General features: G+C 49.4%; 2 long non-coding RNA genes across 2 annotated transcripts in view; one reads left to right on the top strand and one right to left on the bottom strand.

Moving 5' to 3' along the window:
• Positions 1-5,011: 5,011 nt before the first annotated feature.
• LOC126505114 (uncharacterized) lies at positions 5,012-8,654 on the bottom strand. Its single transcript, XR_007592817.1, has 3 exons — positions 8,542-8,654; positions 7,621-7,740; positions 5,012-5,899 (listed from the first exon to the last, which is right to left on the bottom strand). It is a non-coding gene; the product is annotated as an uncharacterized lncRNA (long non-coding RNA).
• Positions 8,655-8,927: 273 nt separating this feature from the next.
• Positions 8,928-14,769, top strand: part of LOC126505113 (uncharacterized) — an 11,411-nt gene continuing 5,569 nt past the window's right edge. Inside the window, exons 1-2 of the long non-coding RNA XR_007592816.1 lie at positions 8,928-9,071; positions 13,459-13,570. This is a non-coding gene — a long non-coding RNA (uncharacterized lncRNA). The remainder of the gene's footprint in view (positions 9,072-13,458; positions 13,571-14,769) is intronic.

The following is a 14,769-nucleotide window of genomic DNA, read 5'->3' as shown; positions in this document are numbered from 1 at the left end:
CTGGGGGCTAAAGACAGAGAAGGGCTGATGCAAGTGGAGAGAGGCTTACTTACTCTTCAGAGGATGGATCTGAATCCATTCTGCCAGCTTTTGTGGGCTTTCAGTTAAAACTCCCTCTTCATCAGTTGGGGGTAGGGTTCCTACATTGGCATTCATTGGTAAACAGAAACCACAGCCTGAGGATCAGACATTACAGACTGAGACAGAGCTGGGACGATGATCACAGACCTACGAGAGGATGCCAAGGGCCTGCCTGAGATGCCAAGAGGTAGGAAGTGGGACACAGAAGCCTAGATGAGAGGGAGGAGTGACCCGGACATGGATAACACCAAAACATGGAAGGAAGCTTCAGAGTTGCTAGGCAACAAGAAATGGCCGGACCACAGAGAGCAAAGGGGAGCATTTAAAGCAATGAGGCAGGGTGCTAGGTAGGGGTCAAATCACCCACTACCTTAATTCTCTTTTCAGACTCAAGTCTTTACCCCTATACCAAGGGCAGCTGTGTAGAGTCCTGCTGTTTTGCCTTTGGCCACTAGGGGGCAGTATCTCCTCTCACATAGTCAGAGACTCCAGAGCCTCTCCAAGCTGGCCGACTGCAGATTCCCCACACCTTTGTTCTCATTGTCAACCAGGGCCTTTCTGTGCTGCTGGGGGCAAGTGAGGCCTGTGGGCCTCTTCTCAGAATCTTGTTCTCTTTGTGTTTTTCTTTGTTTTGAAACAATCTTGCTATGCTAACCAGATCAACCTTGAACTCCTGGCTTAAAAGATCCTCTTGTCTCACAGCCCTGAGTGGATGGGCATAGAGGGGTCACTATTCCCAGCATTGTAAAGTGTTTTCTTGACTGCCTGGCTCCTTTATAACAGCATCACACTAAAGTCCAGGTTAGTTCACTAGCTAAACAGTTTACTGTGATGTCCAGCTACCAAGATGCAAAACATAAAATTTTGATAGAATGTGTGTTTCTTTATTAATACAGTTAACAATATTCATTCAGAGGTCTACTGGCTGCAGTTACTGTAGCAAAGGTATTGCTGAGTGCACAAGGCATGTTAAAGTATTTCCAATAACTACAATGTAATGTAAAATATATCTGTGATTTCGAGCCAGGTATGGCGACACACGCCCGTAATCCAAGCCCTCAAGAAAGAGAGGCACAATGACCAAGGCTAGCTTCAGAGTCCAGCCTGGGTTACAGGATGCCCTGTCTCAAATCAAATCTAGTATTTCAGTGTGAGTTGAAAGGCGCCTCCGGTGCTGCTGCCTTTACCATCACAAATTGCTAAAGTTTGATTAGCTGGGTGCCAAATTGAGATCTGCTTCCAATTCAAGTGTACAGACCTTATCAAAGGAAGTCAGGCAAAGGCAGGCAGAGAGAGATTCGGAGCACACAAGGAATGCAGGATGACAGCATCGAGCATGGACTTCTCCTCCCTATGGGCACAACTCGACTCCTTGACAGACTGGTGCTGTGTGAGGCCCCTGAGCCAGATAAGGCGCCTGCAGCCCTTTAGTCTAAGGAGGCTTCATCCTAGAGTTCTCAGGGCACTTGCTATGGAGCTTGGAGGGGGCTAAGAGTCATGTTGTCTTAACAATTTAAAAGACACGGTTCATTCAGAAACCCACAAGGCAGTTTGATAAAAGTTTTTTATAATTTTTTTTTATTTTATTTTTTTTTTTTTTTCCTTCTTTTTTTCTTCTTTTTGTTTTTTGTTTGTTTTTTTTTGTTTTTTTCATATTTGCCTGATCACTCTCCTTTATTTGCTGACCCTAAACTAAACTGTCCTCAGGAGGCTAGCGCTCCTGGGTGGACCGCACACTTTTTCAGAAGGTTCCATTGTCCAGATAGAGGTGACTCCAGCTAGCAGCTGAGCCCCTGGGGAGCGCACGATGTGCTCACATGGAGCAAACACGTTGCTCAACCCTGTAGCTGCACAGGTTTTCACCCCTCAAAACCAGTCCATGCCCCGAGGACAGAGCCCACATGTGGAGCAAGAAGGATTGCCCGGCAGACTGAGCCAAGCCGCTGCTGCGGCCCCAGCTCTGGGAGCAGAGGAAGGGGAAAATGTACAGCCAAACGGCTAGGCAGGACAAAGGGCCCGGCAACCACACCCAGCCATACTGGGCCCCAACAGGAATTGCAAAGACTGAAGACAAATGAGCCATTTCCACCTTCGTCTAGGCTGCGGGGACAAAGAGCACAATTACACTGGACCTAGGAAATGGGTCAGAGTCCCTGGCAGAGCTTGTAGGAAAGTCCAGCAGCAAGTCTTGACATCTTCATAAATCCACACGGATCAGCAATAGCGTTTGGACTTGCAGTCCACCCCCAACAAACCCCACCTCTCCTCCCTGGGTGCCTTGCTGAGCCTCGGGTCTTGAGATTGGGCTCTGGAGACAGTCTGAGACAACAGAAGGGTGCCATTGGCTTAGGCTTAGCCAGCAGTTTTAGGGGAAGATGGGAGTCAGATAAGAGCAAACAATTGCAGGGTTAACAAAGGTGTGGCTAAAGTTGTTGCATAGAAAGAGCCAGAAAGCCCAAGTGGCCAAACAAAACCATACACATCAAGGCTTCAGAACTCACAACTCGATGCCCAGTAGTAAAGCTAAGTCAGGGGCAGAGGGGGCTGTCCTTTCAACAGCATGGAAGTAGACCCTATGCAACCCGGAAGCAGCCCCAAGATCACGTCCATGAAGACCATGGTAACCCCAAAACTGCCCAGGCACAGACACTGAACTGGCAATGCTGAGACCTGTGCCCTGCTTCTGAGTGAAGTCTGGCCCTTGCTGCCTTTACTTCTTCACCTCATCAGCACAGGGTCCATGGGGCCCTGGCTTTCCCACACCACTAACTCTAGATGAGCCTGGCAAGGCCAACTCCCATACCAGTGCTCTAGAAGCAATGGAGATTGCACAGTGAGCAACTGGAAGTCTCAGGTCAAACAGTAGGAACTGGCTCTGTAGGATGTAGTGGGGAAATCACCATAATAAATAATAAATAAATAAATAAATAAATAAATAAAAGCAACCTCAGATGTTAAGCAGCCAAACAAGCAGCAGATTTTTTTTTCCCCCAGGAAGTCTGTGGTGTGGGGACTGTGAGATGCCACCCCAATGGCTGTGGAGCTGAGGAGGAGACACCACCAGGGTATAGAGAATTCTTATGAGAATGGGGACCGCCACCTACAAGCACCTCCCTCCTAGAGGGCACAGGCACTTCCTTCTGGTGAGAGCTGGCACTGCTTGAGGCTGATCTCAAACCTACACTCATCAGTCTCCCAGGGCTGGTCTGACGAAGTCCCAACACATAAGGTAGCCTAGCAGTTTTCAAAATCAATGCATTCAAGTGCACCATGTGCTCTCAGAGCTGTTTCTTATGGAGGTCCTGGAGTCTGTCTTGCTTCCTCATAGGCCCTGGCATCCCTTGGTCGGCAGCAGCATGACTTCCATCTTCACTGTCCCCTTCTTCCTCTGGTATCTTCTCTTTGTCCCTCTTCTGAGACACAAGGCACAGACTTAAGGACCTCCCTAACTCCAGTATGTGCGCATCCTTGACTTTTAATGATCGCATTTGCAAGGATACTGTCTCCAGATGAGCTCACAGTCGGTGGCCACGGGCGACAAGTCTGGTAGCGTTCAGCCCCGACACCAACCAGCAGGAATCCGAGGCAGACTGAAAGATCTCTGTGGGGGATTCTACACAGATGTTCCTGCAATCCAAACACCACACGCTCAGGTGATCGTCTGCTGGATGACGAGCAAAAACGACAGTCCCAAATGGGTATTATATGACAGGAAGCTCCCCTTCTGTGCTGGTGTGCACAGGGATGATGCTCAGATGTCCCCGAAAGTACATCTTTCTCTTCTCACTAATCGTGAACTATCACAAACATACGGTGAAACACGGAGACCAATGCAATGAGCCCCATGGACCCCCCCCCCCATTCAGGTTCAATCCATGCCAACATACTTTCAAATCCGCGTCCTTTAAATGGAACCTCACCCGAAGCCTCCTGCTACCTCTTCCTAGTCCCCCCTCGTCCTCTCCAGAGGTGAGTTCCCTCTCGCATACCGATGCCCTCCAGTGTGGCTCCAGGATCCTGAGAACATGGTAGAGAGCATCCTTCAGCTGTGATCTTTTGATCTTTCCCAGGTTGTCAACATGTGGTACGCTACACTCTCAAGCGGCTGGGCAGCCATGTGACCATGGAGGTCAGCAACTACGACTCTACAGGGTGCTGTGCTACTGAGTTAGGAGGCATTAGGTCTACTGAACGCACTTTCAACCTGGGGTTGGTTTATTCGGTTGGCTTGCCATCGGATCAGCCGAGGAGCACCTGGACTTTTATTACATATTTATAGATTCTCAGACTAGCTAGAGTTGTTTGTTCCAATTGGCACCGTAGTCTAACTGGCTAATCTAACCAGCTACCCGGGGCATGACTTCACACAATGTCTGCCACTAGCCTTTCCCCACAGAATGTCTGTTCAAGGTTTATCCATATCGATTCTTGCAGCTCCTGTTCCTTAATGCTTCTTCTACTTTCTCCTTGAAAGGCAGCTGTTTTCACTGTGTTACTGCTAGTCCAGCTGGAGCAATGGCATCTCTTTATCCCTGCATTGGGGTCTCACCAGGGTTTTTGAAAGAAGCCTTATCCACTAGGTATCAGCAGTACCACCACCCCACCCTCCCTCCTAACCTCCCTCCCGCAACCCTCATTCCCACCCCGATCCCAGTGAACACCATCAAAGTGTCTTGAGTTACCAAATGTTCCCTGGAGGGCAAAAGCACCAGTGGTTGAGATTCTCTGGCATCTACAGTGGGGGTGGAAGGGGTAGGAGGATGGATGGGGGTGGGGGGATATTGCTTTCACTAGCTGCCTTACAATGATTCTTCACAGTCACTAAAAATATGTAGTAGAAGGAGGGAGTGGGCTGTGTCCCGCCACCTGGCTAGCTTAACCCCCGAAATAATTATACAGAAACTGTATTCATTTCAACACTGCCTGGCCATTAAGTCTAGCCTCTTATTGGCTAACTCTCACATATTAGTTTAACCCATATCTAATAATCTGTATGTCACCACGAGGTCGTGGCTTACTGGGAGAGAGTCTAAACTACATCCATCTCAGGCCGAAGATTCATGGTGTCTGCCACACTTCCCTTCTTCCCAGCATTCTATTCTGTCTACTCCACCCACTTAAGGCCAAGGCAGTCTCTTTATTCAACCAATGAAAGCAACACACAAACAGAAGAACCTCCTACACCATTTCCCCTTTTTCTGTTTAAACAAAAAGAAAGGGTTCCACTTTAACATAGTAAAATTACATATAACAAAACAGTTATCAAGCAAAAATTACAATTACAGTATTTAGATCTATTTTATCTTTTATTATAACAAAGGAAAACTATAACTATCTATCTATTCTTCAACTCCATCAAAGACTCCAGAAGGATATAATATTACCGAAGTAAACAAGAAGTAAGCAACTTCCAAAACTCTAGAAATGACAGAACATCTCGCTGCCTGGACAGGCACCCAAAGTTTTTCTGTACCATTGGGGCATCTATCCTCAACCCTCAGGCCCATAGTATCCAGCAGACTCCCCCATGAAGCAGGAAATTTCAAAGACAGTTCAGTCACTTTCTTCTGTGTCCTGCAGAATGTCTCACAGACTCTTTCATGAATCAGGAACCCTGAAGAACCATCTCACCTTTAGGCAAGTTCAGCAGTCCTCTCTCTGCGGGTTCTTCCTGTCCAGTTTATGCAACAGTCCAGGCAAGAGCAGTTTCTTGCCCAAATGGCTATCAAACTCGATAAGGAGCATCTTCGATTCCCATCCTCCAACTGAAGTAGCTGGTGCTGCCAGGAGCAGACGTGTCTCATTGTCATGGAAAGCCCTAAGTTATTAAAAACAATTTTAAATGTCATATTCTGTAGTCCTTGAAAGATATGAAGAATGCCTATCCAACTGAAATATATCTTTATACATCTAGAAAACCAACCAACATGACCACAAGCCTGACCATTATTGATGATTATCCATTAACAACCTATATTTCCTAATTATACATTACATTTTTAAATAAACGACACAATTACAATACCTTAATCAAGAGCCAAAATACATATACATATAATAAGATTTATATCAATAAATGTCAAAATCTTAAATTTATATCAATAAAGCCAAATCCATACCAATGCAAATTATTCATATCTATATCACACCATATGCCCTCACACCAGTTGGTCCTGGGAGCCCCATGTCCAGACTCCTTACCAACACCAAATACTGCTTCAGACATCGTCACTGTGAGGGGTGTGAGTTGGTACTGATGCTTCTTTTAGTTGGAATATTTCCTCTTCTGTTTCAAAAAGCAAACAAGCACAAAGCAACTACCCTGGTCTATTCCTTCTTGTTGCTGATGCTAAGTCTTTGTTAGATTCTCCCCTCTCTGGGGTTGCCAAGGCAGGTGCCCAGCAGAGCGCTGAGCAACAAAACAGCTCCTCTGCCCCAGCCCAGACTAGATCCCTCCACCAAGAAGACCCATTCCCCTTCTCGGTGCTGTGGGGAAAGCTGAATGGCTTGCACCTTTTCTAGTGACCTGCTCTTGGGGGATCCACGGATTAGAAGGGCAATGTGGCTGGGAAGAGCGCGCGTGCAAGTGTCCAACCCAGGGCCCTCCTGAGAGCAGCGGCTGCAGCTGCAGTGACTGCAGTGGCATTCATGAACACCGGTGGCAGGCAGGTGCAGGTGAGCAAACAAGGGAAAGGGGTATCAACCTTATCCCAGAAGGAAGGCAGCCCCTCAGGTGAGGCAGAGATGAGGCCAGTACATCGAGACCGCTCAAGTCCAAACCCGAGACGTTCCGTGAAAGTCCACGCTCAGCCAACAACAGAAAAGGGACAAAGGGTCAGGACAGCGGTGGTTAGAGTGGGGACGTCCACCTGAGGGCTCCATTGTCACATCACTGGATGACCCTTTCATGGGAGGACAGAACCGGCTATGTCGGAGAGCCATTGTTTAAAGCCACAGCCAATACCACACATCAATGTTTCATGTGTTAGTTGAGCAACTGGGACTGTAAATTCTTTAAAGGCAGGAATCGTGTCATATGAGAGTCCTCCAAATGCTCCCCCAGCAGTTAGCACCGAGCTGCGCTCATGAGTATTTAATAACACCCATGGGATCATATTCTTTTGGGTCCCACAAAAAGAACGATGAATAGTAAATGGATTTACTGGCCCATGAGCCTCTCTCACACATACTTGTTTAAAAAATATAGATATTTTATATACTTGGAAAAAACATATATTTATACTTTTTCCCCAAGTATATAAAAAGTGCTTTTAATTCTGTGGCCCATGTCTTTCCTAAAATGTCAGTGTAGTAAGGAAACAGATACATTTACTGTACTTTACAGAAATGGTAATTGACAACTAGTATGTTTAATTGACTTGCTCCTAAAGACAGACTGAACCCTGAAACACAGGTCCACTGACTCCCCGGGAACTCTGTCCCACAGCCATGTGCTCCTTGTTCTCCTTCCAGTCCCCAGTCACCTAGCCTTAACAGGTACCCCAGACACATCCTGGCTTTTGTTCTGGCAATACAAACCATCATCAGAGGTCCACTTCTGACTTCGGCAAAGCTGACAGGTAACAGAATTGGATAACGGCCAGGAGTTTGTGAGCTGTGACTAGCCCATCTCTGTTAGCACGGAGGGAAGTCTGTGTACTGTTTCAGAATAGACAAAAGAACGCAGTGGGTAAGTCTCCAGGTGAGAAGGGATTCTAAGCAAGTGCTCGGCATATGCTGGTGCCAGTGTAAACACACACACACACACACACACACACACACACACTAAGAGCCACTCCAGGGGTCAGCGATAAAAAGGCAATGTTAGATTCTATTAAAATAATGTAAATAATACAAATAATAATAAATAAATAAGGCATGTGATGCACTGATAATGTGAGACTTGGGGAGGCTGAGGCAGAGAATCTCAAGTTCAAGGACAGCCCACGCAGTGTACTGGAAACTGGCCAGCTGGAGGAGGAGACCTGTTAAGTGGTTAGACACTTGCTGCTCTAAAAGTTTTGAGAGCGAAAAATTAGAGGGGGAAAAAAGGCTTTGAGGAAAAGGAACTCTTTCTTGCCGAGAGATATCAAAGCAGGATCTAACCTAGAATGTCGACGTGTAAAGATTTTTACTGTATTTTGTCCTGGATCTTCTATTACTTTATTAATAGAAAATTTAAATGTCTCTAGAATCTAGTCTCCTTCCTAGCACCAAAACCTCAAAGGAAAGCTGACCACACATGAGAAAGGAAAACGCCTCCTTTATTATTACAGCTCAGGTAAGATCTTTATGCACGTGGCCATTGCGTAATGGGCCTTTTGTAACAATACTATTAGAAGCTAGGTGCCATTATTAGTATTTTACACAGGGGGACGCCAAGGCTAAGAAAGGTTACATGTTGCTTAGGGTAATAGCATAGGCAGTAAGTGGCAGAGGATGAAAACAAATCCTGGTCACCTGTTTCTCAAATCTTTATCTGGAAGCCGTGGTGCTAAATCCTGAGTCGTGTGGGTGTTATGTATTTATGTATGGTGGGGTTAGGGAACACACAAGCTATTTTTGTTGTCATTATCCCGGGTTTACTGAAAATACTACAGCACACTTGAAAAGATTCAAATGACTCCATGTAGTGTTTTGACATTCATCCCAGCTGAGTGACCAGCAGGTAGAACAATGTGCCCAAACCCCAAAGCTCCGGGTGTCCTTTTGGTGTCAGGATCTGCCTCAGTGACGGCCTGACTCAAGACTAGATCTCAGGAACATCACCACCTCCCCTTCCTTTCTCCCTTCCGGCAGTCTGATGGATCCGTGGTTCGCAAGTCTCAGAGCCAGCTGGATCAGACGCAGCACAGAGGCAGCAAGCACACTCTGCTGCAAACGCTGGGAGTGAGAGGGATGTCCTGGTGCAGAAGTCCAGACTGCCTGGTGTTCCTCCGGTAGCCTGGGCCACCTTCCTTCTGCTTTCCGAGCAAAGGCAGCACGTGGTGGTAGGTCCCGGTAAAAGAGGGAAGAGGGAGAGATACTTTGTGTTACAAAGTTACCTACCGATGTTCTCAGAAACCAATTCACTATTACAGGATCCCAGCTGGTGTCCACAGCTGCAGAGTTTGTTATGTGGATTTAGTGGGTGACTAACAGTAACAAGAGGGGTACTCGGGTGACCACCAACACCACCGACGTTCAAGACAACGAAGAGGGCTCAGGAAGGGAACCTGGGAAAGCAATGCCAAGAGCAGGCGCACTCTGAACTGGGGATTGGAAATGTTTGAGGTTCTAGATCCCAGCGCTTCCGGGTAGCTCACAAAGGGCGGATCCGGCCATGAACTTCGAGGAGAGTCAGAGTGTGGAAATGTTCAAAGCTTCAGGGACTTAGCAACTCAGGCAGCAGGTGGCAGGGGAGGGGAGAGTGGGATTGCACCGGAGGCACCGCCGTTGCCGCAGCCCTTCCTGGAAGGTCGTGTTTTGCGCTGCCCAGTGGAGAGCAACCCACGCTCTCAAACCTAGGGTCCCCACCCACCTCCTCCGCAAGCTTTGATTGGCCGGCTTCGTCCCTAGACGAGCCAGTCAAAAGCTTGTTACCAAGGCGGAGCTTCCTCAGACCAGGCGGAGGCTGCAGCCCCAGTGTTGTTGCTGAGCAAGGAAAGCAGCTTTGCAAGCCTGTTCAGTACTTTAAATCCTAGCCAGATGCTACCGTGGGGACTGACGGAGGAGGGTGGGTGGCCGCGGGCTCCACCCTAGTTACAGAGCCTGGAGGCAGGGAACAGACACCTGCCTGCTCTCCTGCCCCAGCCTGCGCTTGCCCTCCTCCCCTCTGCTCGCCCTGGCTGGGTAGATCTGATTCAAAGCAACCGGTGGAGGGATCGCCAGGTGCCCAGCTGTCCCAGCTGAAAAACATCGTCATCGCTGCCTCACCTCTGAGCAAGACAGAACTGTCTCCGTGGGGAGGTGCCGACTCCACCAACTCACAAGCTTAGGTCCCCCACCACCCGACTATAAAATGAAGACCAAGTGACTCCTATGGGCAGGACTGAACCTTTAGGCCTCAGGAAATTGGAGGCTTAAGTGACAGGAGGCCTAACCAGTTAAGCTGACTATCCCATCTAAAAATCTGACTAGCAATGTCCAGGACGCTACAAAGCAAGAGTCTGGCCCAAAGTGCCTCAAGTCCTAGGGCAGACTTTTGGTTGAGCTAGTGAGGTGAGGAAGAGTGCGCTTGACAAGAGGGCTAAGTAAGGGACAGGATAGTCTAAGAGCAAGCTTCCAACCAGAGTGCCATCCCTAACAGGCGGGATGACTGAGACAAACCTACGCCACTGCAAAATACTCCTTTGTCCTCACACCCAATTCCTAAATCCCTGTCTCAGTCTCTAGCCTCATCTTATATACATGCATGTTGACCAGGTGATGGTAACAATATCAATATTTAATAGCAGTTATTAAGCTTAGTGTGAGCCAACACTATTCTGGGTGCTTCATAGCTATCAGCCTATCCCCCACCAGTAGAGAAACCTTTTATCTTCACGTCAAAACCAGTGAGAAGCTATATAACTTGTCTCCTGTCATGGCTGTAAGTGGCACAGTAGGAGGTGAATGTATGTCTTTTTTTTTTGGGGGGGGGGTCGGGGAATCCTTTCAATCTTGATCTTGATTGTCACTTTGTAACCTTCCTGCCAGGTGTGGCAGTGCCTTCTTGTAATACCAGCTCCTGGTTTGGCTGAGGCAGGAGGGCCATGAATTTGAGGTCAGCTTGAGCTACTTAGTGAGACCTTGTCCCCCTTCCCTGCAAAGTAGCCTTTCCAACAGTATTGCCAAGAAAGGTGTGACTCAGCCAGATGCAAAGACATCTTTGTCGTTAATCCTAGCACTCTGGAGGGAGAGGCAGGCAGAGCTCGGTGAGGTTAAAGCCAGTTTGGTCTACATAGGAAGACCCAGGCCAGAACTGCACAGAGAAACACTGTCTCAGAAAGTGGCTGGGTGGGGGGGCTCATTCCCTATCTCTGTAGAAGTCCCTAGGAACAAGGTCCAGGCCCACTCAGAGCAGTGGGAAGGAGATGGGGAGAGGACTAGAGAAAATGGGATTTTTCATGTTAGTGAATTTTACCGCTGAAGAAGAAGAAGAAGAAGAAGAAGAAGAAGAAGAAGAAGAAGAAGAAGAAGAAGAAGAAGCCTTAAGACAATCTTCTCACCCATATGCCCTGTCCTAGTCAACTGAGCCAGTTTAAAACATCCCAAGGGTCAGAAATGCTCCCCTAAACTGTGCAACTTTGTTGTCTCATTGCAAAATAGGGCAGACACCAACTTGGAAGTTGAGGCGTGATAGGCAAAGGTACCAGGAGCGCCTGAGAACTTGGCAGGCAGTCCCATTTTACAAGCCTTCTCTTTCTCCCCCTTCCCTTCTCGCGCATGCCCCTCCCTACTCCCTCCAGCCTGCACCCTTTCCCAGCTCACGGGGCACACCATCTGTCTGTCGCCCCCCTTCCTCGGGACTTAGGTCCTTTATTGAGACCTTTAAATAATTAAATGCCCCAAAGCTTCCCCTGCATTGATCCCAGCCCCAGGCCCGGGGTGTTATTCAAAGGCCAGAAGCTGGACTGGAGAGCTGCCAACCCCACCACCGCTATTCAGCTCCCCCCACCCCCAGCTCAGCTGCCATCCTATGGCTAATAGGGCCTTTCTCCTGCTTCTGCCCCCTTGTCTGCCAAGTACAGTCCGGGGGTGGGGGGTGAGGGGTAAGGAGGGAGAAGGCCATCAGGTCCACTACACGCTCATGCTCGCTCGGAAAAGGACAGGACCGCAGACCCGGGAAGGGTTAGACCAGCATTACCAGCCTCCCTGGAGGAACTAGGACCACCGCCGCCAAAGTGAGACTATGAGTTGTCAATCACCTGAGCAACGAGAGGCTTGGTCAGCCTCCTCATTCATGCAAATAACCCTGGCGAGTCGCTTAAAGTTTAGTCTAGACACAAAAGAACTGTGCGCCTCCCTCCGGCTGCCCTCCCTCCCCGCAGCCCCCCAGCCCAACGACAAAAGGCCGGGGCCCAGCGGTGCGTGAAGAGTGAATGGGCAAGCCCCTCCCTGGTGACGTCCCACTAGACAGATGGCAACAGTTACCCCGCACCAGTTGCAGGCCGTCTTTCATCCTCCTCCCCACCCCACATAAAGGAGGAAGGCCGGGTGGCTCAGGAACTCTTCATTTTCTCTACCCTGATGGGGGCGGGGGGGGGGAGGGGGAGGGGCGGGCAAGGCCTGGAAGGTGAGAGGCAGGCTAGCTGACGCTGGCTGTTTGGCTGCCAAACAAAAAGGTTGCTGAATGGCCGATGATGGGCCCAGCTTGCCCATCTGTGCGCCTCTGGGGAGCTCTGCCCCCGCGCTCCTCCTCGGCTTCTGGCCAGCCTTAAGGAGAGCCAGGGCCTCTGGGAAGAGAGGCCACGGTCTGGGGCAGCTCACTAAGCCTCAGTTGTTGGGCTTTGCGTTCTCAGGCTGTCACTGCGAGAAAATCCCTTGACCTGCATTGTTTTGCCGCTTCAGAAATAGGTTAAATGGAAAACCCAAGCCCTGAGGGGCAGATGGAGTTAACTAACTGTGGTGTTGGGAATGGTCTAGAAGGCCAAGTGTGGAAGGCTTCCTTCTCAGCTGACCCTCTGCTTGCGGCATGATTCTAGACCAGTCATCATTAGGCTGTCTGAGTTGCAGTTTCCTCTGTACCCTGGGGTATCAACACCCACTCTGATACCTCAGGCTATGGGAATATGGGTCTTTGCTCTCATTGTCCACACACTTATGCTATCCGGGCACAGGTATGGCACTTTCATTAGTTTTCAGAATCCTTCCCTGGTCATTTTGCCAAGTGACCAAGATGGCAGAGAGGAAAGGTGATGGAAACACCTTGGAGAAAGCACAAGCCAGCGCCTCACACCAGGCTCCTGAATTCCGCCTTTGTCTTCCTTCAGACGTTAGTCCAGCATGGTCAGTGGTGCCAAGAGCTTGCCTAACACAGGCAAGACCCTAGGATCCATCCCCCAAACCAAAAATCAGTAACGACCACAATGAGACGAAACTGTTCCAAATCAAAGGGGTGCGAGTTATCATCTGGATACCCATGAGCTCGGGCCTGAATACCCAGCTGCAGACTGACTGCACTGTGGGGGGCGCTGCTGAGGGAACACCAGGGGAGAGTGCAAGCTGCCATGGTCATTCTCCTCTGGGCTAGCACTCGGTCCCTCTCTTCTGCCCACACTGACCACCCATCGTTTGCTTTGACCACAGTGGAGGTGTCTAAGCGGGTTTGGGTTTCTAGTCTTGGCATTCAGACAGTGAAGATGTGTTTCCTGCAAAGGGACTTCTCAAGACATCTCTTTCCCAACCCTGCTCAAGCTAACCTCGCCCGACCCTGATCATCCCCTGGTCCAGCAATGAAGGCAGCATTTAGAGTCACCGTGCTGTACTGAAGCCGGGAGAGTCAGTGTCTTGGATCCGGTACTTTTATGTAAGTATCCTGCCACCTCCTTCCGACTGGCAACACCCTGAGGACCAGTTCTTGGGTTCTCTCTCCCTGCCAACCCCAAATTGTGCAAAGACCCATCTCTGCCCTTACGAGAATCTTATCCAGTGACACTCTTTGTCTGCTAAAGGACTGAAACTCGAAACCATACATATGGTCCTTCAAGTTGTCTTGCGCACCCAGCCCTGTGTGGACCCTGGGCTCTGGCAGTAACCCTCCTCAACCTTCAAATTCACAGAACACCGTGACCTTAATAAGCACATTGACATCCTGCTGAACCCTTCCGGCTATCTCTGCATCTTGTCTTAGGACAGAGGCAGTGCTCTCTTTCCCCCCTGAGAGGTACCAACAGGAAAGCCTATTAGCCAAGCCGTGGCTATGACAGGGAGGCATTTGCCTTTTGTAAAAACAAGAGAAGCCACTGGGCCCTAAGCCTCCACCCTGAGCAGACGGGTAAGAAAGGAAGTGGGTCACAATGAACACAGGAGCTTCTGTGTTTTGCATTAGGACCGGGAAGTCAGGAGCTGAAATTCCTGATTGCGGTGAAGCAATCAATCTGTCCAGCTGGCTGGTCTGTGTTAAACGAGGATTTTTCCAACCAGAATGAGTCAAAGGGCAAAGGAGAGACTCTCTGACAAGCCTAGGACAGACACCCTGCTGGCCACAGTCCTTGCTTCAGCACCATGCTCTGCCTGTGTTCCACACAGACACTGTGGAAGGTATTGAGCAATGTCGGGGCTGATCTCATGAACCTTCTGTTCGGGCTGAATTAGGACAGATAAACAAAGACAACTTTATGGAGAACATGTCTACATCTGCACACCACACACACAAGCACACTCACTCATACACAAGCACACACTACCACTTCCAAAGGCGTGGCCAAGGGAGGAAACAATGGCTTCTGACTGTCAGAACCTGACATGGCCAGGCATGGTGGCACACGCCTGTGACCCCAGCACGGTGGCACACGCCTATGATCCCAGCACGGTGGCACACTCCTGTGACCCCAGCACGGTGGCACACTCCTGTAAAACCCCAGCACGGTGGCACACTCTCGTAAAACCCCAGCACAGTGGCACACGCCTGTGACCCCAGCATGGTGGCACACGCCTGTGACCCCAGCACAGTGGCACACGCCTGTAAAACCCCAGCATGGTGGCACACGCCTGTGACCCCAGCAC

Source organism: Alexandromys fortis, unplaced genomic scaffold (genome assembly GCF_014885135.2).
Source record: "Alexandromys fortis isolate MF-2015 unplaced genomic scaffold, M_Fortis_MF-2015_v1.1 scaffold_58, whole genome shotgun sequence".
In the NCBI taxonomy this organism is placed as follows: Eukaryota; Metazoa; Chordata; class Mammalia; order Rodentia; family Cricetidae; genus Alexandromys; species Alexandromys fortis.
Note: the sequence above shows the minus strand (reverse complement) of the source record. Positions and strands in the feature narration are given on the sequence as shown.